General features: G+C 44.2%; 1 protein-coding gene and 1 pseudogene across 26 annotated transcripts in view; both read left to right on the forward strand.

Moving 5' to 3' along the window:
- Positions 1-26,054, forward strand: part of NRXN1 (neurexin 1) — a 1,354,235-nt gene that overhangs the window by 913,637 nt on the left and 414,544 nt on the right. The window lies entirely within an intron of this gene.
- Positions 10,102-11,233, forward strand: LOC116815336 (translocation protein SEC62 pseudogene; annotated as a pseudogene).

A 26,054-nucleotide genomic window follows, 5' to 3' on the forward strand; every position in this document is an offset into this window, starting at 1 on the left:
CCAGAGATGCTCCATGTGCTGCCCCTGCTCCAAGGGCCAGCTCCATGGCTCCCATTGCCTGGGAATCACGAGCAATGGGAGCTGCGGGGGCGGCACCTGTGAGTGCTAGGGCAACGCATGGAGCCTCCCTGGCCGCCCATGCATCTAGGGCAGGGGTGGGCAAACTATGGCCCGCGGGCCGGATCTGGCCCCTCAGTGCTTTGGATCCAGCCTGTGGGATTGCCCCATGGCAGAGGGCTCCAAGTGTTGCACTTTCCTCCAGACATCGCCCCCCGCAGCTGCCATTGGCTGGGAATGGGGAACCGCGGCCAATGGGAGCATCAGGGGAGGTACCTGGAGGCGTGGCAAGGGCAGCGCACGCGGAGCCCTCTTCCTCCCTCTCCCAGGGGCCGCAACACTTCCTGGAGTGGTGCGGGGCCGGGGACAGGGCAGGCATGCAGGGAGCCTGACTGTATCCAGTGCGCGCTGCTGCCAGCCTGGAGCCCAAACTCCTGCACCTCACCCCCCAACTCCCTGCCCTAAGCCTCCTGCCTGCACCTTGCACCCCTTCTGCATGCCAACCCCCAGCCCGGAGCCCACTCCCACTCCCACACCCCAAACCTCTGATCTATAGCCCCCCTCCAGAGCCCGCAACCAGAACCCTCACTCTCTTCCTGCACCCCAACCCTCTGCCCCAGCCCGGTCAAAGTGAGAGAGGATGTGGGAGAGCAAGCAACAAAAGGAGGGGGGATGGAGAGAGCAGAGGGTGAGGCCTCGGAGAAGGGGTGAGGTAAGGGTGGGGCCTTAGGGAAGAGGCAAGTCAAGGGTGTTCAATTTTGTGTGATTAGAAAGTTAGCAACCCTATCTGGCACTGGCAGAGCCCTCGTGGAGCAGAGATAACGGGGAGGGGTCCAGAAGCCTGGGCTGGACCAGGTCAGTCTGGGAAGCTGTGGGAAGTTGGCAGCGGGGAACGCAGGCCAGGGACTGCTCTCAGACACTGTCCTTCCCACCTGGGCTTACTCCTGAGATGCTGCTGATGGCTTCACTGCCACCTTCTGAGCTGGACACCTGGTCATCAGGTGCTGCTTTCTCAGCTCTGCCTTCAGAGCTGAGAGGCTAGAGAGTGGCAGCTCCTATTGAATGGCTGTGGGGAGTGGGGGGCTAAGGCAATTTTCTGCAAGGCTATAGCCCACACAAAGCACCCCCAGCACCACCTCTGAGCCCATCATATAAGCCAAATGCCATTGTTTATAGGCAGTAATATCAAGCACTGCACAAAGATCAAACCTCTAACTCCAGACATGTAAAATAATCTGCACCAGAGAAGAGTTCTCCGATGTGCATGTCCATATACCTCCGTGTAAGAAGTTAGATTGCTTGCATTATGTGAGATTTTATCACACTGGGTGGTGCTCAAACAGAGGTTCAAGCAGATTACACTAGTTTTAATCTGGTGTATTGACCTCAGTAAAACTGATGTGAGAAGAGAATTGGGCCATGCTCTCCATTTGACTTTGCGGTGATGTGTGAATATTTATCTTTAGATACAGAATGATTGTCCTTTAGCCAGGAACTTCCAGATCAGATCCTCAGCTGGTGAAGATGGATGTAACTTCATTGTCTTTAACAAAGCTAGACCTATTTACTCTAGTTGATGAGCCACACCCTCAATGTTCAAATGTAGGCTTTGCAGCAGGCTCCCCGTGTGGCCTTGAGTAAGTCAATCATGTGCTTTCTGCTTCCATCTGTAAAAAGCAAACACTAATACTAAATGTAATTTACATGGGTATCAGGAAGATTAATTATTTAATGTTTTTACAGTTTTTTATTACTGTTATTTTCAGTTATGTTTCTGGATGCCTTAAGGCTAAGAGATTAGGTTTTAGAAATGTTTAAGTCCTGATATAAGCAATGTCATATCCCAATCTTTCCATGCATTTTAGAGTGAAACATACAGAGCCAAGTACTGCATACTTCAACTGCGCAGAACTCCAGTTGAAGTCATTAGGAATTTTTCTTTAGAAAAATATGAACCATCTGGCTAAGGAAAGATGGTTACAACCTGATTTTATAGTGTCTTGTGGACATGTCTTCTAGGAAGTTTGTAAACCTGATTTCCTTGATTGCCTTTCATTATGATGTTTCCACTGACAGATCTGTACGTAATGGAAGACTTCTTGAATGGATGTATCTCTTGCAGCTTTGGACATCATTGAGCAGTATTTAACTGACCAAATGGGTGGTTGAATTGTTGCATAAAACATGGCTGTCATTTTCAAAACCTCGGAGACAGCAAAATCTTTATTTGTGCTGCACTAAGTTGAAACACCTTTCTTGGCCTGACTAATAATCCCCTTTTGGAGATACACTGGGACAAGATAGCTGTTTTGCATAAGCAGTCAAAATCTCTTTTTGGAGCATGTAAGCATGTGGAGAATCCACAGCATTGCTTTTAAGATAACTTGGTGCATCTGCAGCTTGTTTTATGCCCCCTGGACAGCATGACCAGATGGCCTGTTTTCAAAGGGGCAGTGCCATTTTTTTGAGACTTTTTCTTATATAGGCGCCTATTACCCCCTACTCCCTGTCCCGTTTTTTCACAATTGCTGTCTGATCACCCTACCCCTGGGTCACATGGATGTATATAGACCCAGATTACCAAAAGTATTTAAGTCCTAACTTCCATTGATTTCAAGACCATAGTGGATAAAAATTGTTCTCTGTAAGTGTCTCTTACATTTTAATATCTTGAAATATGTACTGTATATTCTGCCTATTAAAAGATACACTCTCTGAAATTATCTCTAGCTATTTTATTTATTTAAAAGATGTTATCTAATACCCTAAGTATTTTTTAAAAGTTCCATTAAATTGAGAACTGTAGGTATAAATGTTAATTTAATTTTAAAAGTCTTTGTGTTCTGAATATAAAAGAAAAACAGCAGAACAGAAACCTTTCTAAAACTCTGTATGGATTGCTACTCACTCAGGTCAAATTTTCTCTAGCATTAAGCTTTTCTTTCTCTAAATGAACAATAAGGGAACAAGTTACTTTTCTCTTTTTTTTCTTAAAGAATTTTATAGCTGATATTTCTGACATAAGTCATACATCAATATTTTCCCCACCTTTTTTCAATAAGAACAGGAAAACATTAGTGTGTAATTTAATATGTATTGTGGCAAATTGTCAATACTGTTATGGTGGGCCCCACGCTTTTCCTTCGTGTGATGGGTCAGGGTACCACCTCTTCCCCTATTCTTGGGCTTCCTGCCCTCTCCCACCCTGGGCATGGTTTCTCTCGGTCCTCTGTGCTGGGGAGTCTCTCTGCTCGGCTTGAGCAGGGTTTGCCTTCCCTGGGTACTCTGATCCTCTGGTCAATAACAGTACTGCTCCAAAGTACAGTCAACTCTCCTTTCTTCCTCCCTTCTGACTGAAGCAGGGGTTTTTATTAGGTATCTGGCAGGGTCTTAATTGGCTCCAGGTGCTCTAATTAACCTGCAGTAACCTCTCCTCAGTCCACAGAGAATAAGACTCTGATCATCCTGGGGCTTATATACCTTCATCTAGCACTCTCCCGTTGCCCTCTGGCCCTGCTGTATCACATATCTCCCCCTTTTGCCCCCCCCCCCACTCAACACTACAGGGTTTGACTACTTGGGATGAGAGGCAGTGCTGTCATGACAGGCCGTCAGCATTGCCATGTTGGCTTCCGACCCTATGCTATACCCAGAAATGGAAGGGTTGCATAGTTTAGTCACTTAAGTTTGCTCTAAGTTGCACAGTCACGCAGCAGGGGCTCAGGGCTACGGTAGAGAAAGATGACTTTCCCCCTGACTTGCTGCTGCAGGGAGAGGCACCTCTCCCCATTGGCCCCAGCATGGACCTGCTGTTGTAGGGAGAGGTGCCCCTCCTTGCTGGTCCCAGCGCAGACCTGCCCCCCTTGCTGCGGCCAAGGGAGAGGAGCCCCTTTCTTGGCCCAACCCAGCCCCACCAGAGCTGCCATGGCTGGGGAGAGGTACCTCTCCCCTGCTCCCAAGCTGCTGCAGTGAGAGAGGGCTGGGGGGAGTCCTTTTTCCCCATCGCAGCCCCGGGGCAGTCTGCACCCTAAGCCCCTCATCCTTGGCCCCACCCCAGAGCCCGCACCCCATCACATCCCAACATTCTGCCCCAGCCCCGAGCCCTTTCCCACACCCCGAACCTCTCATCCTCAGCCTCACTCCAGAGCCTTCACCCCAAGCCGGAGCCCTCACTTCCTGCACCCAATCCTCTTCCACAGCCCTGAGCCCCCTCCCACACTCTGAACCCTTCATCCCTGGCCCCATCCCAGAGCCCACACTCCCAGCCAGAGCCCTCATACCCGTGCACCCCAACCCTCTGCCCCAGTCCGGAGCCCCCTCCCACACTCCAAACCCTTCGGCCTGACCCCCACCACATGAACTTTGTTATGTGCACCAATATCACCTCCATAACAAAATTAATTCTGCACATGGGAATAAAAAAATTAGAGGGAACACTGCTAGTCACTCTCACATTCTTCTTGTTTCTTTGAATCCACTTGAGTGAGGTGGATCTGTCTTGAGGGTGATCTGCTGCCCCAGCAGGTAGTATCAGAAAGTCTCCATGGCCCATTTGACCGCCAGGCATTCCTTTACAATGACGGCGTACTGTTGCTCCCTCGGGAGGAGTTTCTGGCTGACGTACAGAATTGGGTCCTCCTCCTTCCTGCACATCTGCGAAAGGATGGCCCTAGCCCTATCTCTGAGGCATCCATCTGTAGGATGAATTCTATCTTGAAGTCTGGGGCTGTGGGCACTGGATGACTGCAAAGGGCTGTCCTTAAATCTGTGAATGCTTCTTCTGTTGCATCGGTGCACCTTACTATATCTGGGCCCGGAGCTTTTATCAGGTCTGTCAACGGCCATGCCCTCGTGGCATAGTGAGGGATGAATCTGCGATACTATCCCACTCTCCTAGAAATGCTCTGACTTGCTTTCTGCAGACCAATCGGGGCCAGCCCGTTATTGCCACTACTTTCTTCCATTGGGATTTCACCAGGCCCCTTCCTACTACATGCCTGAAGTATCTAGCCTTCCCTAGCCCCACCATGCACTTGGGAGGGTTGGCGGTGAGGCCAGCCTGTCTAAGGGCTTCTAGCACCGCTTCTGCTTTTCCTGGGTGCGTCTCCCAGTCAGGGCCATGGATGATTACATAGTCTAAATAGGCAGCGGCATACATGGTGTGTGGTCATAATAATTTTTCCATTAGTTGTTGGAATGTTGTGGGGGCCCCATGGAGTCTGAAAGGGAGGATGGTATATTGGAAGAGGCCATTGGGTGTACTGAAGGTAGTCTTCTCCTCAGCCAGGGGGATTTGTCAGTACCTTTTTGTGAGGTCCAGGGTGGTCAAGTATCAGGCCTTGCCTAACTGATCTACTGGCTCATCAATGCATGGTATTAGGTAGGCATCAAATTGAGATATTTCATTCAACTTTCAGAAGTCGTTATAAAACCTCAGGGTGCTGTCAGGCTTGGGGACTAGGATGATATGGCTGGACCACTGGCTGTGGGATTCTTCAATGACCCCGAGTTCCAGCATCTTTCGCACTTCCATCCTAATTTCTTCCCTTTTTGCCTCTGGTACAGTTTAATCATTACCCTTGCTCTGGACAGGTGAAAATATGGTGTTGGACCGTTGTTGTACAGCCTGGCTGCACGGTTCTGCTGGATCCCCTGGATCATCTCAATGACCTCTGTTCATTGTTCTGGAGTTAGTTCAGGGGATATCCTCACCTGCCCTTGTGGGCCATCTGTCTGAAGTGGAGCTCCTTTGGTGATCAGGCACATCTCCCAGTTGCGCCAGGTTTTCAGTAATTTGACTCGGTAGATCTGCTCTAGCCTTCGGCGGTCTGCTTGCTTTATCTTGTAGTTGGCTTCCTCTATCTCATATGGTCCGTGCCAGCTGGCTAGAAGTTTGCTTTCTGCTGTCGGTACTAACACCATCACCCGTTCTCCTGGCTGAAATCTCTGTGCTTTCTCCCAGCGGTCGTAATAGGTCTGCTGGACACCTGTGCTTTCTGCAAATGCTCACATACTATGGGGGTCACTCGGACATCTCATCTGTGCCACATGCTTAATGACGTTCTTCCCTGGATTGGGCTGTTCTTCCCTATCCTCCTTGGTGATATCTAATATGCCACAAAGGTGGTGTCCATACAGTATCTCCAAGGGGGTGACTCCAGTAGATGCCTGAGGGACCTCCCATATCGCAAACATCAGATACGATAGAAGGGTATCCCAGTCTTTTCTGTGCTGGGCCACCACCTTCCAAATCATGCATTTTAGGGTTCGATTAAATTTACTGAGCAGGCCCTCTGTTTGAGGATGGTAGACTGAGGTCCACAGAGCCTGAATGCAGAGCAGGGTACATAAGACCCTCATTAATTTTGACATGAAGGGAGTTCCATGGTTGTCAGGATCTCCTTAGGGATGCCCACTCTAGCAAAAACGTTAAGCAGTTCTTTTGCTATTGCCTTTGATGTGGGGCTTCTTAGGGGAATGGCTTCTGGGTACTGTGTGGTGTAGTAAAGGATGACGAGTGTGCTTCGGTGACCCCATGCCAATTTTTCTAGCAGAATCACTAGGCCCATGGTTACCCTTTCAAACGAGACTTCAATGACAGGGAAGGGCTCCAACGGGGCCTGTAAATGAGGTAGGGGGATGTGCAACAAGCATTATGGGCAGGAGGTGCAATAGTGTTAGACTTCCGCCCATACTCCTGGCCAATAAAACCTTAATTGGACTCTATCCAGGGTCTTATCTACTCCTAGATGTCCCCCAAATAAATGGCTGTGAGCTAGCTCTAACTCTGCTTTTGTGCGCTTCCGTGGTACTAAGGGCTGGTCTACTTCTCCTCCCGCTCCCCTCCTGCCCCATATTTGGTACAGCAGATTGCATTTGACCACATAATATGTCCCTGGGCCTTTGGTTTTCCCCTACATAGAATCATAGAATCATAGACTTTAAGGTCAGAAGGGACCATTATGGTCATTTACTCTGACCTCCTGCACAACGCAGGCCACAGAATCTCACCCACCCACTCCTGTATCAAACCTGTTTCTGAGCCATTGAAGTCCTCAAATCATGGTTTAAAGACTTCAAGATGAAGAGAATCTTCCAGCAAATGACCATGCCCCACGCTGCAGACGAAGGTGAACCGCACCCCCCAGGGCTTCTGCCAATCTGCCCTGGAGGAAAATTCCTTCCCGACCCCAAATATGGCAGTCAGCTAAACCCTAAGTATGTGGGCAAGACTCACCAACCAGACATCCGGGAAAGAATTCTCTGTAGTAACTCAGATCCCACCCCATCTAACATCCCATCGCACGCCATTGGGTATATTTACCACTAGTAGTCAAAGACAAATTAATTGCCAAAATTAGGCTATCCCATTATACCATCCCCTCCATAAACTTATCAAGCATAGTCTTAAAGCCAGATATGTCTTTTGCACCCACTACTTCCCTTGGAAGGCTGTTCCAGAACTTCACTCCTCTGATGGTTAGAAACCTTTGTCTAATTTCAAGTCTAAACTTCCTGGTGGTCAGTTTATATCCATTTGTTCTTGTGTCAACATTGGTACTGAGCTTAAATAATTCCTCTCCCTCCCTGGTATTTATTCTACTATTCATTTGGTATCTATGTGTTCCACATTGGTATCTGAAGCTTATTGATGAATTTCGGTTCCCTCCCTGAGTATTCACTCTGATGAGTATATAATCTATCTTAGAGAGCCAATTCCTGATCTCCCTCCATGCTCCTCGTCTTTTTTGTGCTTAAATTGTGAAACATATGGCACAGCTCTGCTGCAGTTGTTTGGGAGGGATCCTCCTCTCGGTCGTGCCATCCATAATCAGTATCGCTCTTTCAGTCGCTTTTGCCTTGAGATATTAAGGCGGTAACGGTATGACATCACTCATTTTACGCCCTTGCGCGCATTCTGTTCAAGAGCGACTTACCAGAGTTTTGAATTCACAGTCCATCCAGTCGTAAGGAAAAGGATGGAGAGTGTACTGGTACTTACTTTGCTGGCAGCACAAGGGTCATTTTCCAGCATGAATGAGAGGTGTGCTCACCCTCGCAAGTGCACGATTGGGTACGGTGATAGAAGCGCGTGGACTCGTGGATACAGGCCTCCTGAATGGATTATCTAGCTGGGAGAAAGGTAAGGGAGAATCAGTCAGATCTGAGACTGCCAAGTTTCCGTGCAAATGAGACTCTATAAGCATCCATACTTGGGTCTTTTGTTGTAGGTACAGGTATCTTTGCCCGTGTCGGTAGTTCGGACGGCAAATTGGACTGAGTTCATGGCTGCTGTGATTGTCCATCAAGATTATGTCTAGTAACTCCAAGGTCCTTCTTGCGCTCACGTCTTGTGATACTATTCACGCATTAAACTGGATTGGTGGAGCGCCCGAGATCTGTATTTAACGCGAGGACTCTCCCTTCGGACTATAATTGGTATCCAACTCCTCCTTAGAACATTTTTATTTCGACGTATTGAGAGGACTTTGTGCTAGGGGCATACATCCTCTCGCTGAAAGCGCAATCTTGATTACTCCACTACCTCCTCGCTCGAGTCGCACGGTGTGCCGGCTATATAGGTAAGTCTTTTGGATTTCGTCCTGTGCGGTGCTCGTAGTCCCAGAGATATGTTTGCTTCTGTTGTTTCGCATCGCAACTCCGCAGATCTGGGCCATTCTTAAGGTTGGTATTGCTAGTATCTCCTATGCGGGGGTAGTACGTGGACGGTTGGTAGGTTGATACTGGGCATACTGTTGGCGTTTTGACTCTCTCTGCGTTATGTCGGGCGCTCTCCGAAGGTGTTCCGTCATAGTGTAACTTCGCAGATGGACCAGTGGTTGCCTTGAAGTTCCGTTACATGTGAGTGGAGGCCATACTTCATCTAGTGGGTGGATACGCAAAGTAGCTCTTATGTCACCCTTCGAAGATGGTGAGGATTCCTTTTACAGGTTAGCTTCTGAAGCCTGGCGTCTGCCCTCGCGCTCGCTCGTGCTCGAGCATTAGCTTTTTTAACGGCCATATCGCATTGGCGGCTCATAGTCATCCTGTGATCAACCAACACTCCAAGGTCCTTCTCCTCCTCTGTTACTTCCAACTGATGCGCCCCCAGCTTATAACCAAAATTCTTGTTATTAATCCCTAAATGCATGACCTTGCACTTTTCACGCCATTTACCTCCACTACCTCCTCCCTCGTGGTTGCATATAGCAGGTTGTAGGCTTGGTCCTGCCCAAAATTCTCGTGTCCAGGACCGATCTGGCCTAATTTTATGGCATTGGTTTTGACTCTGCCCCCAGGTTGCTTCTACTGGTGCCAGGGACCGCCTCCTGGTCCTCACTGGTCTGAGTTGTATCCTGGCCTCCTGGACAGGTTTGCTTACCAACCAGCGCAGCTTTCTAGTTCCCCGCCAAAATCCAGGTTTCTGGCCTTTTATCCTTCCTAGATTTCCAGGGCTTCCTAGGGGATGAAGTAATTTTGGGGTAAGTCCCGTGAAAATTAGAGTGGGGCTATTCGTGGGGGCCTTGGGCTCAGCCCAGCGGTTGGTACTCTCCCCTAGCTCTATTGGGGGGAGTAGGTTCTCAAACCCTGGGAAGCTCCTACGAATTAAAACCAGATAGGAAGTCTGGGAACCACCCCTGCAGTCATCTTGGTAGTGTTCCCCTGGATCTCAATCCATCCTGGGATCATGGGATAGGAATGTATGTTGCCATGGACGCATGTTACTCCTGTGTTTTTGGCCTGGGTCAGTTGGTCTTGCAACACTAACTTCCCCAAGACCAGCATGACAGCACTCCCAGAATCCACCAAACTGTGGTCTTGATGCCATTCATTTTTACCAGCCTCATGTTCCTATATGGGGTTGTTACGACCCCCACAAGGCCAGTTAGGCTATATCGCTCCCCGTGTTCCCCCGATTGCATTTCATGGGCTCCTCTCTGTTGGGGCACTAGGCTGCTATGTGCCCCAGTTCCCCATGCTTGTAATACTGGGGCTTATATACCTGCCATCTATCACTCTCCTGTGGGGCTCCCATCCCCATGTCACTGGCAAACCAGATGGGGACAACATGGCGGAGTGGAGGAGACATAGGAAGCAGATCCAGGAAGTTGGTGAGCCGTTCAAAGAGGAGAAAACTGTGGCAAAACATCTACATTTCATCTATCCAACAAAATCTACCAACATGATGAGCCACAGAGTTCATTATTTTATTGCCTCAAAAGCTGTGGACTGCCTTTTGGATTCTAAATGGGCAAAAGCCAAGAAGGGAGAAGAAGCCTTATTTACATTTGAGAGTCTATAGTTGACTATTGCAACAGACTCCTAAAGAAACAGTTCTTTCACTGAGCAATGAAAGTGATGAAAATGAAATCCGATAAGGACACAAAAAAAAAAAAGAAAAAGAAAGAGAAAGGGAAGATTGAGAGTCAGAAAGTGGATGAGAAAAAGAGCAAGAAGGAAAGTGGCAAAGGTGAAAAGACTAAGAAGGAGAAAGAGAAGGAAAAGAGAAAGGATGGTGAGAAAGAAGAGTGAAAGAAGGATGAAAAGCTCAGGAACACCCAAGAAAAAGGAAACCAAGAGAAAATTTAAACTTGAGCCACATGAAGATCACGGGTTTTTTTGGATGGAAATGGAGTGTCTGCGACTTGTTCTTGTGATTGTGGTTATAGCTGCAACTATCTTCCCGCTTTGGCCTGCAGAGATACAAGTAGGTGTTTCTCGCTGCATCCTCTTCCTTATTATTTGGCTGATAACTGGAGAAAGGCATCACTTCTGTTTTTTGCCAAATCTGATAGCAGACGTGGGTTTCATTGACTCCTTCAGGCCCCTGTACACACACGAATACAGAGGACCAAAAACAGACTCGAGGAAAGAGGATAAATCAGAGTCAAGAAAGCAGCCGAAGTCTGACAGTGAGGAGAAATCAGATAGTGAGAAAAAAGAAGATGAGGATGGAAAAGTCAAAGCAACAGGTAACTCAGGAGCAGAAGACTCTGGAGGAGAGTGGCATTTAGACACAGACAATGATAGGCATAAGCATGACCAATCCCAGCATAGTAGTGGAAATGGAAATGATTTTGAAGTGATCACAAAAGAGGAACTTGAACAGAAAACAAATGAAGGAGATTGTGAGGAGGAAGAAGAAAGAGCTAGGAGTTTACATGAAAAATCCTAACTCACTGTAGTTTTGAGACTGAATATGTCCAAAACAACTGGATTTTCTTCATTGGTTGATCACCAAAATGTAGTTACAGTAACATTCTTTCCATTTTTTGGTGAAATACATGTTATCCAAATAGTTCTTAAATAAATAAATAATCACTCTCCTGTGGCCCACTGGCCCTGCGGTATCAGGATCTGATGGTAACACTACTTGGCAGTTACCTGTCCCATGTACTAGTTCATACATCTGAAACAAAATGATTACACTTTTTATTTATTTATTTGTCATTTACAAAAGTACTGGAAGAAGTAACAATTTTAAATTGTGTAGGTTATTAATGAAGGATTTTGTTATCAGAAACTTTTCATTTGGAAAAATTATACTCCTCATGCAAGGTGCAGATGAGTGTTTGATACATAAACAAGCAAATTAAAGGTTTTTCAGGTTTGGTGCATATGCTGAGTTTGTGAAATGGCAAAGTAAACTAGTCATTGCACTAGAGGTTAGAATCAATTATATTCTTTGACACTTCTCCTATCTTCTCCTGACAGCCACATTGCTTTATGGTAATTTCAGTCCTTGCTGAGAGAACTTGCTTGATCTGAGGTTGTGTGAGATTCCTAAATCTGGGCAACTGTTATTTTTGTCAAAAATGTACTGGATTGTATTGCAGTTCTCTGATTTGTACTGCTTTTCTACAATATTTAGTGTGACTAAGAGGTTAAGAAAAGCCTTTTCACATAGAACCTTACACAGACCTAAGGCTGGTGGTCTCTGAGATCACAGAATCATAGAAGATTAGGGTTGGAAGAGATCTCAAGAGGTCATCTAGTCCAATCCTCTGCTCAAAGCAGGACCAACCCCAACTAAATCATCCCAGCCAGGGCTTTGTCAAGCTGGGTCTTAAAAACTTCTAAGAATGGAGATTCCACAATCTCCCTAGGTAACCCATTCCAGTGCTACATCACCCTCCTAGTGAAATAGTTTTTCCTAATATCCAACCTAGACCTCCCACACTGCAACTTGGGATCATTGCTCCTTGTTCTGTCATCTGCCACCACTGAGAACAGTCTAGCTTCAGGTAATTGAAGGCTGCTATTAAACCCCCCCCTCACTCTTCTCTTCTGCAGAGTAAATAAGCACAGTTCCCTCAGCCTCTCCTCATAAGTCATGTGCTGCAGCCTCCTAATCATTTTCGTTGCCCTCCACTGGACCCTCTCCAATTTGTTCACATCCTTTCTGTAGCAGGGGGCCCAGTGCAGCAGTCTGGGAGCTGACATTGTCTGTGAAGACTGAGGCATAAAAAGCATTGACTACTTCAGCTTTTTCCACATCGTCTGTCACTAGGTTGCCTCTCCCATTCAGTAAGAATCCACACTTTCCCTGACCTTCTTCTTATTGCTAACATACCTGTAGAAACCCTTCTTCTTATCTTTCACATCCCTTGCTAGCTGCAAATCCAATCGTTCTTTGGTCTTCCTGATCAGAGCTGTCTCGTCCACAGGACGGACTGGGGCAACTGTCCCAGGACCTACTCTTTGGGGGGGCCCCGTGCTTTGGGACATGGGGTCTAGGGTGGCCTGGATGGTTATCAGCTGGCCTGGCATTAGCAGTAGTGAGCGACCTGGCCCGAGCCCGCCCTGCTCCACTCCGCTCCTCCACGTCCCACCATCTTCTGGCATTGCTCAGGGACAGGGTGGAAGCCGGAAAGAGGTGAGGTGGAGGCTTGGGGGAAGGGGTGGAATGTGGGTGGGGAGGGGGGTGGAGCAGGGCCAGAAAGAGGTGGGGCAGGAGTTTGGGGAAGGGATGGAGTAGGGGCAGGGCCTGGGGCTGAGGGGGGAGTTGTCCTGTACGACAGCCCTGTTCCTGCTTACATATTACATATGATTACATATTACATATGATTACGTATTGCTTGAGCAGTATTTTTATACTTCTCCCTATTCATCTCTCCAGGTTTCCACTTCTTGTAAGTTCTTTTTTGTGTGTGTTTAAGCTCTCTGAATATTTCTCTCTTAAGCCAAGCAATATTTGCTTTTGTTTCTGCCCATCAGGATAGTTTGTTTCTGTGTCCTTAATACAGCTTCTTTAAAATACAGCCAGCTCTCCTGGACTTCTTTCCTGCTCATATTAGCCTCCCAGGGATCCTGCCCATCAGTTCTGTGAGGGAGTCAAAGTCTGCTTTTCTAAAGTCCAGGGTCTTTATTCTGCTGCTCTCCTTTCTTCTTTTTGTGAGGATTCTGAACTCAACCATCTCATGGTCACTGCTGCTCAGGTTGCCACCCATTTCTACTTCCCCTTCCAATTCAAAAGACTATCCACCAGCTCCAGCCTAGGGTGGAGATACAATGTGAATGATACAGTATATCACTGCTTTTTTATGGAAATACTACAGAAGTTGGCCAGTGTGTCTTTAATGTTAAAACAGCCAAAGTGCAGACGGATTTAGAGAGTAAGATTTAGATTCAGTGTTTCAGATTCTGATCTCAGCTATCTGCAGTAGTTACTCTATATTGACACTGAATCTAACTGATGCTAGAATCTGTCCTGTGGGGCCAAATGCTGTCCTTGACTCGTGCAGATGTTTACAGTTGATATCAGATTCCACTGAATTGCATATGTGTATCTAGGAGTAGAATCTGACCCAAAGAGACTCCTGGTGTGAGCAGAGGACTGGGATGTGGGGTACCGCTAGAGCTGGTCATGAATAGTTTTAGTTAAATGTTTTTTAGTGAAAAATGCTGATTTATCAAAGTCAAAACTGTTTGGAAAGGGTCAGTTTTGACAAATTTGCCATTTTGAAAAATTTGTTAAAAATTTTTAGAAATTGTCAAAATGTCCAGTTTTGACATTTTTTAAATGAAAGTTCCTTTTTTCAGGTTGAAATAGTTTTTTATTTTGAAATGTAAGTTAATTTATAGTTTTAAAAAGTTTAAAAAATAAAGTAGGTTGAAACAGAAATGAAATGCTGTGAAATTATCAAAACAAAACATTTCAATTGACCTAATCTGAAATGTTTTTCAGATTTTCAGTTTGCAAAATATTTTAAGATTTCAACTTTTCATCCCAGTTTGGGACAGGAAAGAAAATAATTCAGAAACTCAAATTCTCATATGATGGGGAAACCATTTCCTTCTCAGCTATACTCCTGAATTCTAATCCTGGCTCTAGTGCATTCCCTCTGGAACCTTGGGCAAGCCACTTAACCTGCTTGCCTTGGAATTGACATCTGTCAAATGGGAATACCTGTCTTGGTACTTTATAGAGTTGCAAAGTGCTTTGAGAATGAAATGCATTGTACAAGTGTTAAGTATTATTTGCTTTGGGATTTACATGTGCATTGTGCTGAGGTCTGAGGCTTGCAAAATTCAGTCCTGGGCTAGTTTCAAAATACTGCTAGACAGAGGGATTTGTGAGAGTTTCAAGGTCCGGAACCATATGAGAAATGAATGTCTTACAATTTTGTAAGACAAAAAGTCCAAGCTTTCCAACAGCATAAGGCTTGTGTTTCTAGCCATAGCAGGTTGCAGGAGATAGCTAAAATATGAGTATTATAAACCTTAATGGTGTTTGATATCTGGTCTTTTTAGGAAAGATGTCTACATTATGGCATGATTACTGTAGTCTGTGCACGAAACTCTCATTGATTTCAATGAGTATTTCATATATAAAATAGGCTTGGGGCCCATATTTTATAGGGCTGAATCGATGGGCAGGAATCATATAATTACATTGGGAATACACTATACTTATGGCAAATAATATAATGGTGGCAAAGTGGAAGGGGAGACCAAGAATTGCTATTGCTCATGGGCTACTTCTATTTGTGGTGCAGTTGCCTTTCTCTCTGGTTGTCAAAGGTCCTGTCTTCCTCTCTGCTCCTTCGGGTGATTAAAGTATTGCGATAGCATAGGAATCTTTGTCACTTTTTTCTAACTGTGTTAACTATCCAGTTCTGTTGTCATAGATGTTTAACACTATTCCTTAGATATTCACTCTGTTAAAGGAAATCTTGTCTGGATTTGGATTTGACCAAAGATAACTGCAAGTGATGTCTTTGTAGGTTTTGGTATCTTGTTTCTATGTAATAGTCCAGAAAAGTGATCTGTCCACAGGAGATAAGGATAGAATACTTTTTTGAGTTTCTATCATCATGATTCATACAACTAGGAATCTCCACAAGCCATATATTTTCTACATCATAGTAATGGATTCAACATTGCAATCTGTTCTGTCAGGACTTCCAGCTAATTGGGATAAGTTATATATGTTTCTGTTCCTGTTATGATCTATATAAGGGTGTTTTGTTCTAACCTAGATTATAATTCTTGATGGATTTCCTTGTAACATTGCACATTGCTAGGATGTGCATTACACAAAGACAAATGCTTTGAGTGTGCTTCTTCCTACTGATGTCAAGTATTGGGGTAGCCATGTTAGTCTGTATCCACAGAAACAACAAGGAGTCCTGTGGCACCTTAAAGACTAACAGGAGGAGGGAGAAAACTTGTTCACCTTAGCCTCTAATGATAGAACAAGAAGCAATGGGCTTAAACTGCAGCAAGGGAGATTTAGGTTGGACATTAGGAAAAAGTTTCTAACTGTCAGGGTAGTTAAACACTGGAATAAATTGCCTAGGGAGGTTGTGGAATCTCCATCTCTGGAGATATTTAAGAGTAGGTTAGATAAATGTCTATCAGAGATGGTCTAGACAGTATTTGGTCCTGCCATGAAGGCAAGGGACTGGACTCGATGACCTCTCTAGGTCCCTTCCAGTCCTAGAGTCTATGAATCTATGAATCTATGAGCAGATTTATTTGGGCATAAGCTTTTGTGGGTAAAAATGCCACTTCTTCAGATGCATAGAGTGAAAATTACAGATGCAGGCATTATTATACTGACACATGAAGAGAAGGGAGTTACCTCAGTCATGTAGAAGCAGTGTTGACAGGCCCATTGGCCCTGAACGTACATTGGCCAAACCGGACAGTCTCTACTTAAAAGAGTAAATGGACACAAATCAGACATCAGGAATGGTAACATATAAAAACCAATAAGAGAACTTCAGTCTTCCTCGACATTCTATAACAGATTTAAAAGTAGCCATACTTGAACAAAAAAACTTCAGAAACAGACTTCAGAGAGAAACTGCAGAACTAAAATTCTTTTGCAAATTGAACACCATTCATTTGGGCTTGGATAGGAACTGGGAGTGGCTGGCTTGCTACAAAAGCAACTTTGCCTCTCCTGGAACTGACACCTCTTCATCAATTATTAGGAGTGGACTACATCCACTCTGATTGAATGGGCCCTGTCAACACTGGTTCTCCACTTGTGAGGTAACTCCCTTCTTTTCATGTGTCAGTATAATGATGCCTGCATCTGTAATTTTCACTCTATGCATCTGAAGAATTGGGTTTTTTACCCATGAAAGCTTATGCCCAAATAAATCTGTTAGTCTTTAAGGTGCTACCAGACTTCTTGTTGTCTTTCTACTGAATATATCTATGTGCTAAGTCTTGTTCTATGAGTTACAAATACCATTAATTTCTGTGATACTCTCCCTCCCCCTCCCCATCATGTTTTTTGTCACAGAAGTCATGACTATGAAAAAACATACAGTCTTAATCATGACTGAATACTGATGTAAGCATGCATAAAACAACCTTCATCTTCTGAGACTACATGAATGCCAGGAACAAAAGCCTCATGATGAAAAGAAAACTGGCATGATAATGGATGGTAAAAGTTCATATTCAATACTTGGTGCCCATTTCTTCTCCAATCAGAGAGCAATTTGCTCTGATATTCAATGCTTTACTAAAAATATGTGCAGATGGTCTCGAAATCTCTCTGTTGCTAAGATATGCTTTGTTCATATAAATAAGAATATCTATGGTATGTGTGTATATATATTGTGTGTTTGTTAATCTATACTGGATAGGAATAGAAAAATTGCTTTTGCCACGTGCAAAGATAAGAAAATGAATATACATGATTATTTTTATTCTAAACACATCCTAAAACTGGGTCTTTCATCAAATATGATAAAAGTCACAGTCACAGTCCAATCTCATTGACATTTTGATAAATCCAGAGTATTTCCATTAACTTTGCTGGAATTACTCTGGATTTTCCTGACTTTACATGAGATCTGAATATAGTCCTCATATTGTTTTATAATTGGAATTTTTTCTCAGTTTCCAGAAAATCTTTGTAGCTGGCATATGACGCTTTTACCATATGAAAAACAGCCTCTATGAATGAGGTGGATACATGCAATGTGTACAGTTAGGTTGTAGAGAAATCACTCTTCCCTGAGCTAAATGTTCCTCTTTGAATAAATAAACAGTTTGTGTATTCTATCTATAATAAAATACTTTATGCCCATTTATTTGGGATTGTAACTTTGAATGACTATTGATTACTTTTTATTTGCAAACTGAAAAGAAATCCTCTTAAGGAATTAGAAAGCTAAGTGCAAAAGTCACGTTAGCAGGATTGGTCTAGCTAATTCATTGCTTGTCAGGACAGTCTTAACTTTTTAGTACAGTATTTTTTCTCACGTTACCATTGATAGAACTGAGATGAGCCTATGACTGACAAAGACATGTCTTGACTATTTAATTAATCATTTTCTTCTTAGTGCGTATTAATCAAAGTGTTCATTATTTTTAAGAGTGGAGAATCTGATCATTTCCCTTTTACTTTGATCCTCTCTTAAATTTGTAATTGAAAATAGCTAAAGCTAAAAATAGCTTTTTCTATATTTCAGAAGTTGAGGAATCTACAGAAATTAATTAGTTTCTGATGGGGGTGGGAGGATGAAGTTGGAGGGGGGTGATACCTCACTTAGTCCTAAAGCCCAAAGTAAGCAATTGAGGGAGAGTATGGGTGGGATGTGGTGGAAACCCAGTCCCAGCCTTCTCTTTCTCAAAGAATGAAGAGAATTTGCTTGCAGGCAGGAAGAGGGAAATGAGGGTTATTGAAGGTACATAAAAAGACTTCTGCTGTCTCCTCTCTTCTTCCACTTCTTCACTTTGCAAGCCCTGGATTTAATGCAGCCATCCTAGACTTTAATGCGTGGCCTAAGCCACCAAAGAGCCCTACTGCACTTGTGGAGCAAGAGAAGCTTTGTGACAAAAACAGGTGATAATAATTTACAGGAAAATAAATTAGGTAGGTAAGCAGAAACCTTATCAATTGCATCCTTCCTTTCCCACTGATAGTCTTCTCTTCACTACAGTCTGATGCAAAGTGGTCCCTTTCTCCACAAATCCTTAAGGCTAAGTGAGTCTCTTTTGACTCAGGCCAGCTCTGCTCCCTTGTATGCTAGCATGTTGCACATACTGAGATTATTACTGCTGACACAGTCATTCACTTAACTCTGTCTCCAGGATTAATTACTTTAACTAGCTCAGGTTTGCTCATGAAGGATTAATGGATTAGTCTGTGTCACTGTGCCTCAGTGGGTCACAACTGAGAATACCAGATTAAGGACAAACTGCTCAGAAATGGGGCAGACTCATCCCGAACTGGTGGTTAATCTTCCATAAAATATACCAAACCAACAACAAAAGTAATCTTCTTTCTCACCATCCTGTCAAATAAGAAGCAAGAAATGCAGTATCTTTAGGTATTCCAGTCCTGGATTCAACACCCAGACACTCGACTTAATGATGAGTGATTATTTAAAACCAATTTTCTCAACCAAAGTGTGATCCCAAAGGACCAGCCACATACCCAGTTCAAATTTAAACATTTTCTTAAAGCTAGTGTTAAAATTACATAATACACAGGTTAAGGAAATAGTGTCTGTACATCTGGGTATAGTGCTTAGATTAACCACAAATACAAAGTTTGGTTTAAAAGTCATAAGATACATGTAGTACATAATCTGCAATAATCCAAATTTAGGTGAATAAATGTAACAATACAGTTTTGATATTAGCATCCAAGTATTTGGGTACATTACTCATGAAAAGTTATACAGAGAGTTAGTTGGTTGTGGAAAGCAAATATATCAATGAGTGCAGATTGTCCCTCGGTAATATTTAACTCAGATCTTACCCAATAATGATGCTGTTGCCAATCTTTTAGTGTCTAATATCTAAAGGTTTATTTATAAGAGGGAAAAAAAGAGATGAGAGTTAAAATTGCTTAAAGGAATTGAATACATACAATAATTGCAAGATTATTTTATCAGGCTTGAAGCAGTGATGGAATAAAGTGATGGCTCATAATGTGTTTGGTTGCTTCCAAAAGATTGGAAAGTCCTCAGTCCATTGGTTAGAATTCTCCCATTAGTATAAGTCCGTATTCCAGAGATCAGAGGCGAAATTAGATGCTTTCAGGGCCCTTTACAGCTCTGCCATGTAGGGTTACGAACTTTCTGATTACAGAAAACTGAACGCCCTGCCCCTGACCTGAGGCCCTGTCCCTGCCCTGCCCCTTCTCCGAGGCCCGACCTCCCACTCATTCCATCCCCCCTCCCTCCCTCCCTCACTTGCTCTCACCCACCCTCACTCACTCAATTTCACTGGGCTGGAGCAGGGGGGTTGGGTTTGGGATGGGGTGAGGACTCTGGCTGGGGGTGCGAGTCTGGGATGGGTCCAGAAATGGAGTTCAGGGTGTGGGAGGGGGCTCTGAGCTGGGGCGGGTGGGGGGTTAGGGTTCCTATCTAGAGGCTGCAGAGACATGCTGGCGAATTGTGGGACCCGCACGGAGACAGGGCAGGCAGGAAGCCTGCCTTAGCCCCACTGTTCTGCCGACCAGACTTTAAATGGCCCGGTCAGCATCGTCTCTTTTAAACTGGGCATTCCGGTTGAAAACTTGATGCCTTGCAACCCTACTGCCATGTGGAGGGTCTGTTTTTAGTGCCGATAGTGGGAAAGTACAAGCATAAGATGGAGTCTGGTGTCACATGAGCTGGCTACATGCCATTCAATGAATCATAGCCAGAGCCATTACCCATATTCTGGCTGGAATGTCCATCAGGTGGGGATAAGGTTCTTCCATGGTAGCCCATTGTGTTTGCTGACAGGCCATCAACTTGAATGTTCCATTCACAATGTGCTGGCTAGATTGGATGTAAACTACTTTGTGGGTGTTACGCAGGAGCAAACATTTGAAATACAGGTATAAAGTCAATATTCATAATTTCAGACATGGCAATGATGCATGCATACAAATAGTATAATTATATTCAGCAACTCATAACTTTTCCATTGACACCTTACATGTCATACTTTGTACAAGATTTGTTGCGATTATATAACAGTAGTGGCAATAATTATGTACTTGGTCATATTTTAATCATACAACATCAGAGTCTGTCTTTACTAACATCTTGCTTGCTGTACTGTTGTAGCCTTGATGGTTTTAGGATTTTAGAGAGACAAACTCGAGATAATATCTGAGGAAGACCTAAAGAAGAGCTCTGTGTAGCTTGAAAGCTTGTCTCTTTTACCAACAGAAGTTGGTCCAATAAATGATATTACCTCACCCACTTTGTCTCTTTTATTAACATGTGGAGAGAGTGGGATATATAATGCATACATTTGAAAAATAACATGTTCGTAGCCAGGTCCTTTCCAGACATTTCTCTCACAAGCATCAGGAGTTTATGACTGCTGTTTACTTTATAAATGTGCTTTTTGAAGATCAAGATGCAGAGCATAAAAATCCAAATACAGTTGTGTACAGACTAATGTAAGGAACGCTTTGCAATCTTGTAATATTTTGTATTGCTCATTTTTGTTTCAAGAGTTTTTGTAGGAAGACTGGACCTATCACTCAGAACATATATTGAGCAAACATCAAAATTATGATGATTTATATATTGCAACTGTAACATAATAAAGAGAGAAACATATACAGTCTGAAGTTATATGATCTGAAATAAACTGAGACAAGACAGGAACCGACAGTTGCATTACATTATTCAATGAAGGAGAATCTAAAACACTGCTGCAGGCAAATGGGTGTATGGTGCATTTAATATGTTGGGAAAACGATATATAATGTACTATTAAGGGAGGGTATATAATGTATTCTGAAAGAAAAAACTTTCCTTAATCCACCCATTTTAGACAAAACCATAGTGGGATACATAGTTGTATTGAAGAGAAGTATGAAATGGCCTCTGTTTACAAAAGGAGACTAATCTATAAATGAGCTATTTCATGAAAGGGGCTACATGGTTACAAAACTCAGTTCCCAAAGTTGTAACTCAAGGGTCAAATCAATCTTGAGCACAATAAAAGAACTGAGTTTTCCCTGTATTATGTCAATATCTTTCAGAGCACCTGAAAACAGGATCATTACGTTTGAGAAGTGTTTGAGCTATCTGTAGATAGAGCCTGTATTATCTAAAAAAGAATGTTCAGTCAACAGAAGTTTTAATGTTTCACTGTTTACCGTAGACACTTTTTTTATCATGACGATCTGTTGTATACACCCAGAATAAGACAGATGTCTGCCCACATCTAAGATCCAATTAGTTTTTCAAACTGCTAAGCAGTATTTCTTCAGGCCTCCCCAACGTTTTATAATAACTGGAACTGAACCTAATTAAGAAAGTGTCTTTCTTTGGAAAAGAAAAGAGAAGTAATGTCTGATTCAACTTAAAGCAAATATGTCTTGCTCACTGAAACTGGAAAAAGTCTCCTTGAGATATGCTAAATGTCTCTTGCAGGTGCTAGAAAGATCTCAAGTTGTTAATGAATAAAGCCATAAAGAATTTTCATACATTTACAAAATGAGTTGGTAAATTGGGGGAAAAGCCTTCTTTCATAATATAAGTGACTAAAGGCTTCAGGAGATGCATCTCTCCTAAAGCTTCCAATTTAAATACCAGCCTATTAAAGTATTCTGTAAGAATAGTGGTGAGACCTCCAAGAAGAGCATTAAAGAATACTTATACCCTGAAAACTTGCTGCAGAATGTTTGCCCATTAGTTGTCTGGGGCCACACAGTTGTATAAAGATTTGATTTCATTTTTGTGTATCAGGTGGAATATCAGGGCCATTTCTGGCATATATGATGTAGCTCCTTGGAAACCAGTGCTGAATCCAGCTAAGATCTGACCCTCATTATTTCAAGCATGCATGTTTGTGTGGGTGAAATGAAGTTAACAATTTTAGGAGGAACACATATATACGCACTGTTCTGGTTCAAAAAGGAAAACACTTAAGCAGTGTGTACAAAGAGTAGTAGGTTGTAGTTGATCACTGCTGAGGTTCAGAGGCGGAGTAGAGGTTTGTGGGGCTCTGGGCCACAGCAAGTGGGGACACCTACCCACTGCTTCCACCTGCAGTCCCCCTGCCCCTTCCTGGTGCTCCTGCCAGGGACAGGGGCTTCCCCGCTCCCGGACAGAAGCGCTAAGGAGAGGGTGGGGGAGGATGGTGGAGCAGGGCAAACTCCTGCACCCTAACCCTGCTCCCTGGCAGGAGCATGGGGCAGAGCAGAGCGGGTGCCATTTTTCCAGGAGGCCTCCAATTGGCTGGGGTCCCTGGCACGGGCCATGTAGCTAGTCTGCTACTGCTGAGATATGCAAGAAGATTTTGATTCCCCATAAAGTAGGTTTTGACTCTTCCATTGAGGCATAACCCAAAGCCTACTGAAGTCAATGTAAAGACTCTTTGGATCAGGGCACAAATTAGAGTTTTTGTGAACTTATTGTATTGGAAGCCAAAAACCTCAACTAAGGTATCCCCTGAAATTAGGCTGTTCACTTTTCTCCCTTTTTTTCCTCTCAATTTTTCATTCATTTATCTTTCTGCTCTTTGCATTTTTTCTTCTCACCTAATGCCTTTGTTTTTGGCTGCTAGTCAGTCTACTCTTGTCCCCACATCACCTTGGTTTTTTTTACACTCCCTCCCCCCAGCCTTTGTGTCACTCTTCCTTCCCATGTTAGGGAGCCTCCTTTTGTCTCTGATTCATCCCCAAAGCCTGTGCATCAGAGAAAACCTCCCTTTTGACCCTGTGGATACTGCTCCATTGCCTGGGGTATAGGGAGGTCTTTAGAGAGCACCCTTGGTCAAATCTTCCCCCCAGGGGTTGAACACACAAGGAATGAAGGACCAAGTGTGTCCCAGAACTTCAAGAAGCTGTCACAAAGCAACTCTATATTGGTTTTATTCCTCAACCCATGCCATCTCCCTCTTGTTCACTTCATTTGTATTCTTGCTCCATCCTTCTTTTCTTCTGCATGTTTTTGTTAAATTTCCCCCCTCCCTCAAATCCCTTCTGTTTCTTCCTTCTCTCCCAGGATTGTGCTTCTCCTTCCTGCTTACAGACCATATGTGCCAGTTTCACTCTTTGGTAGGAGTTCAGAGAAATGCTTAGTGTAGGAGCAGCTGAGGTGACAGGTAAAGCGATGGGCAATGCATTGACCTGCTAAGGGGGCATCATTTCTCCCCTTTTTCTTCTGCTTTTGCTAACAGTAAAAGTGGAATTGAATGCTTGTTATGATATTCAAGGACCTTGATACCTAATAGACTCCTGAACTCTTATTAGGCCCCTTAACTGGAGTTTTCAGAGGAGTCTAGGGAGTTATTTCAATGGGAGATGGGAACCAAACGCCATTCTATTTTTTTTTAAATATCAGGCCTAAGGTAAACTTTTCAGAAGTGCCTGAGTGATTTAAAAGCACAGGCATAGTTTGACTTCTGTATTTGGGGGAGCAGCTCCAGTCAAGCCAATTGTACTATGTGTATGTGTGGGCAAATTTCACAGCTGCCCGAGACTTTCAGTTGGAGGGGGGCAATGCTCTCCAGTCCTTCCAGAACTATGCCATGTTTAAAAGCTTGAGTCCCACAGTGTTTAGGCTCCTAATTTCCTGCATTACTTTTGAAATAGGATTTGGGCTCCTAAGTCAATTAGGCATTTCTGAAAATTTAATCCCTAGATATCAGTAGCCTATTTTCAAAGGAGGTGAGCAACTTCAGCAGATTTAGACATCTAACATTAGGCACCGGCTTTGAAAATGTAGGCCCAAATTCCTATAAGAAAATATTTTAATGTGTGTGGGGTAGGGTAGGAGGGAAGGAAGGGAAGAAGGGAATGGGACACTCACGGCACTAGAAATATTTACCCACCAGAAATCTTTGTTAGGTTCAGCCAGGAAAGGTGAGAATTTCTTCAGTGTTCTGGAAAGTTACAGTTGTTTAAAATGGGGAATTCTGGTAAGTTCTTTCCTCCTGTTGGACACGAGGCATGGACTGATTTAAAAGGATTGCGGTCTAGGGTGCTTGAGAAGCTGCAAGCATCCTCCTACTCTGAGTAGCAAGTGGCCTACGAGCGCTTGTATTTTTTCCAAGTTCAAGGACTGGTGGCCTGAATTGTCACATGTCAACAGGAGCTTATTCCTCCACAGAGGATATGTTTAACTATCTTTGAAGTCTCATTGACTCCAGTAAAAGTTATTCACATCCTATGATGGGGGAATAGCATTTCAGAGATATAAACTATGCTGTGAAACACTATAAAACTGAGAAGCCCAGCAGAACCCTCACTGTTCCCCTGCACCAAACCCCTGTATCACCCATCAGTACCACACAGGACCAACAGCTAATCTAGGTGGGTGCAATACTAATGGAAGAGGAGGAAGAAGATGTTTAAAGTCCTATAGAATTTAATGGGGATGAAGCTATTAAAGTTACATGGGTATCACTCTACAGTGCTATAGAATTTAATAGAGAATAATATCCATTCTACTTTAAAAAATCATCCTGCAGTGTTCTGTAGCATGGATATAATTCTCTATTACCCTGTTTATAAGGCTTTGAACCATCCTATAGAATTTATCTCATTCTATGAAATTCTATAGGATTTTTCCAAAGGGTCTTCTGTAGTGTTGCCTGATCTGTGGATTGTGTATTAATTATATTGATTATTTAAGAATGCCCAGTTATCACTCTGAGGTTTAACAGGTACTTGTCCCAAGATCAGGCACAATATTTTTAAAATTACTGTTCAGTTGGGAGCCCCAACATACAGAGATGCAACACTCCCACTTAGGAACTCTCAGTATTTGTAATAGTTTATTAATACATTTGTCAAAGTCACAAACACTCTAACCCGCCAAGGTAGATAGAGATAATACAGAATGTACATCTGAACAGCCATATATTCTCACTATCCCTTGCAGAACAATCTAAAAGGTTAGTTGTTATCCTCATCACCACAGGTGCTGACTTTCTGATTTCCCAGGGGGTGCTCCACCCTCCCTCCATCCCAGACTCCGCTGCATTCCGCCTCTTCCCCAAGGCCCCACCCCGCCCTGCCTCTTCCCACCCCATTCTAGCTCCTCCCCACTGTAGAGGACCGGTGCCTCCCCTTACTTGGGGGGCATGATCTAAAGGGGAGTTCATGTGACCACTCGCGTGTGTGTCCCCCAGCCAACCTCCCCCTGTGCCCAGCCTGGGACCCCCTCACTCTCCCTGCTCCACATTATCTGCGGGGGAGGGGGACGCTCTGTCCTCCCGCTGCATCTGCTGTCCCCCCCCGGCACATTCCACCACTTTCCCTAAGTGGGAGAGAGCCCAGGCGGGGAGCAGGAGGGAGTCACTTCTGATGCCAGCCCCTCCCATTTGCTGTTCTGCAGCCCAGCAGCTGCCTGAGAGACCCTGACTGGGGAGCAGGCAGCTTCCGCTCCCCATCCAAGCTGGGCTGCTAGGGACCGTAGCTCAGCGAGCCAGAATTGTGCTGGGGAGGGAGGAGAGGCTCTGTCTCACTCATCCCAGGTCCCCAGCACCCAAACCTGGGTGTGGTGCGGAAGCTGCCTTCCGAGCCAGGCTCTCTCAGGCAGCTGCTGGTCCACCAGCATCCC

Source organism: Chelonoidis abingdonii, chromosome 3 (assembly GCF_003597395.2).
Source record: "Chelonoidis abingdonii isolate Lonesome George chromosome 3, CheloAbing_2.0, whole genome shotgun sequence".
NCBI classification, from domain to species: Eukaryota; Metazoa; Chordata; order Testudines; family Testudinidae; genus Chelonoidis; species Chelonoidis abingdonii.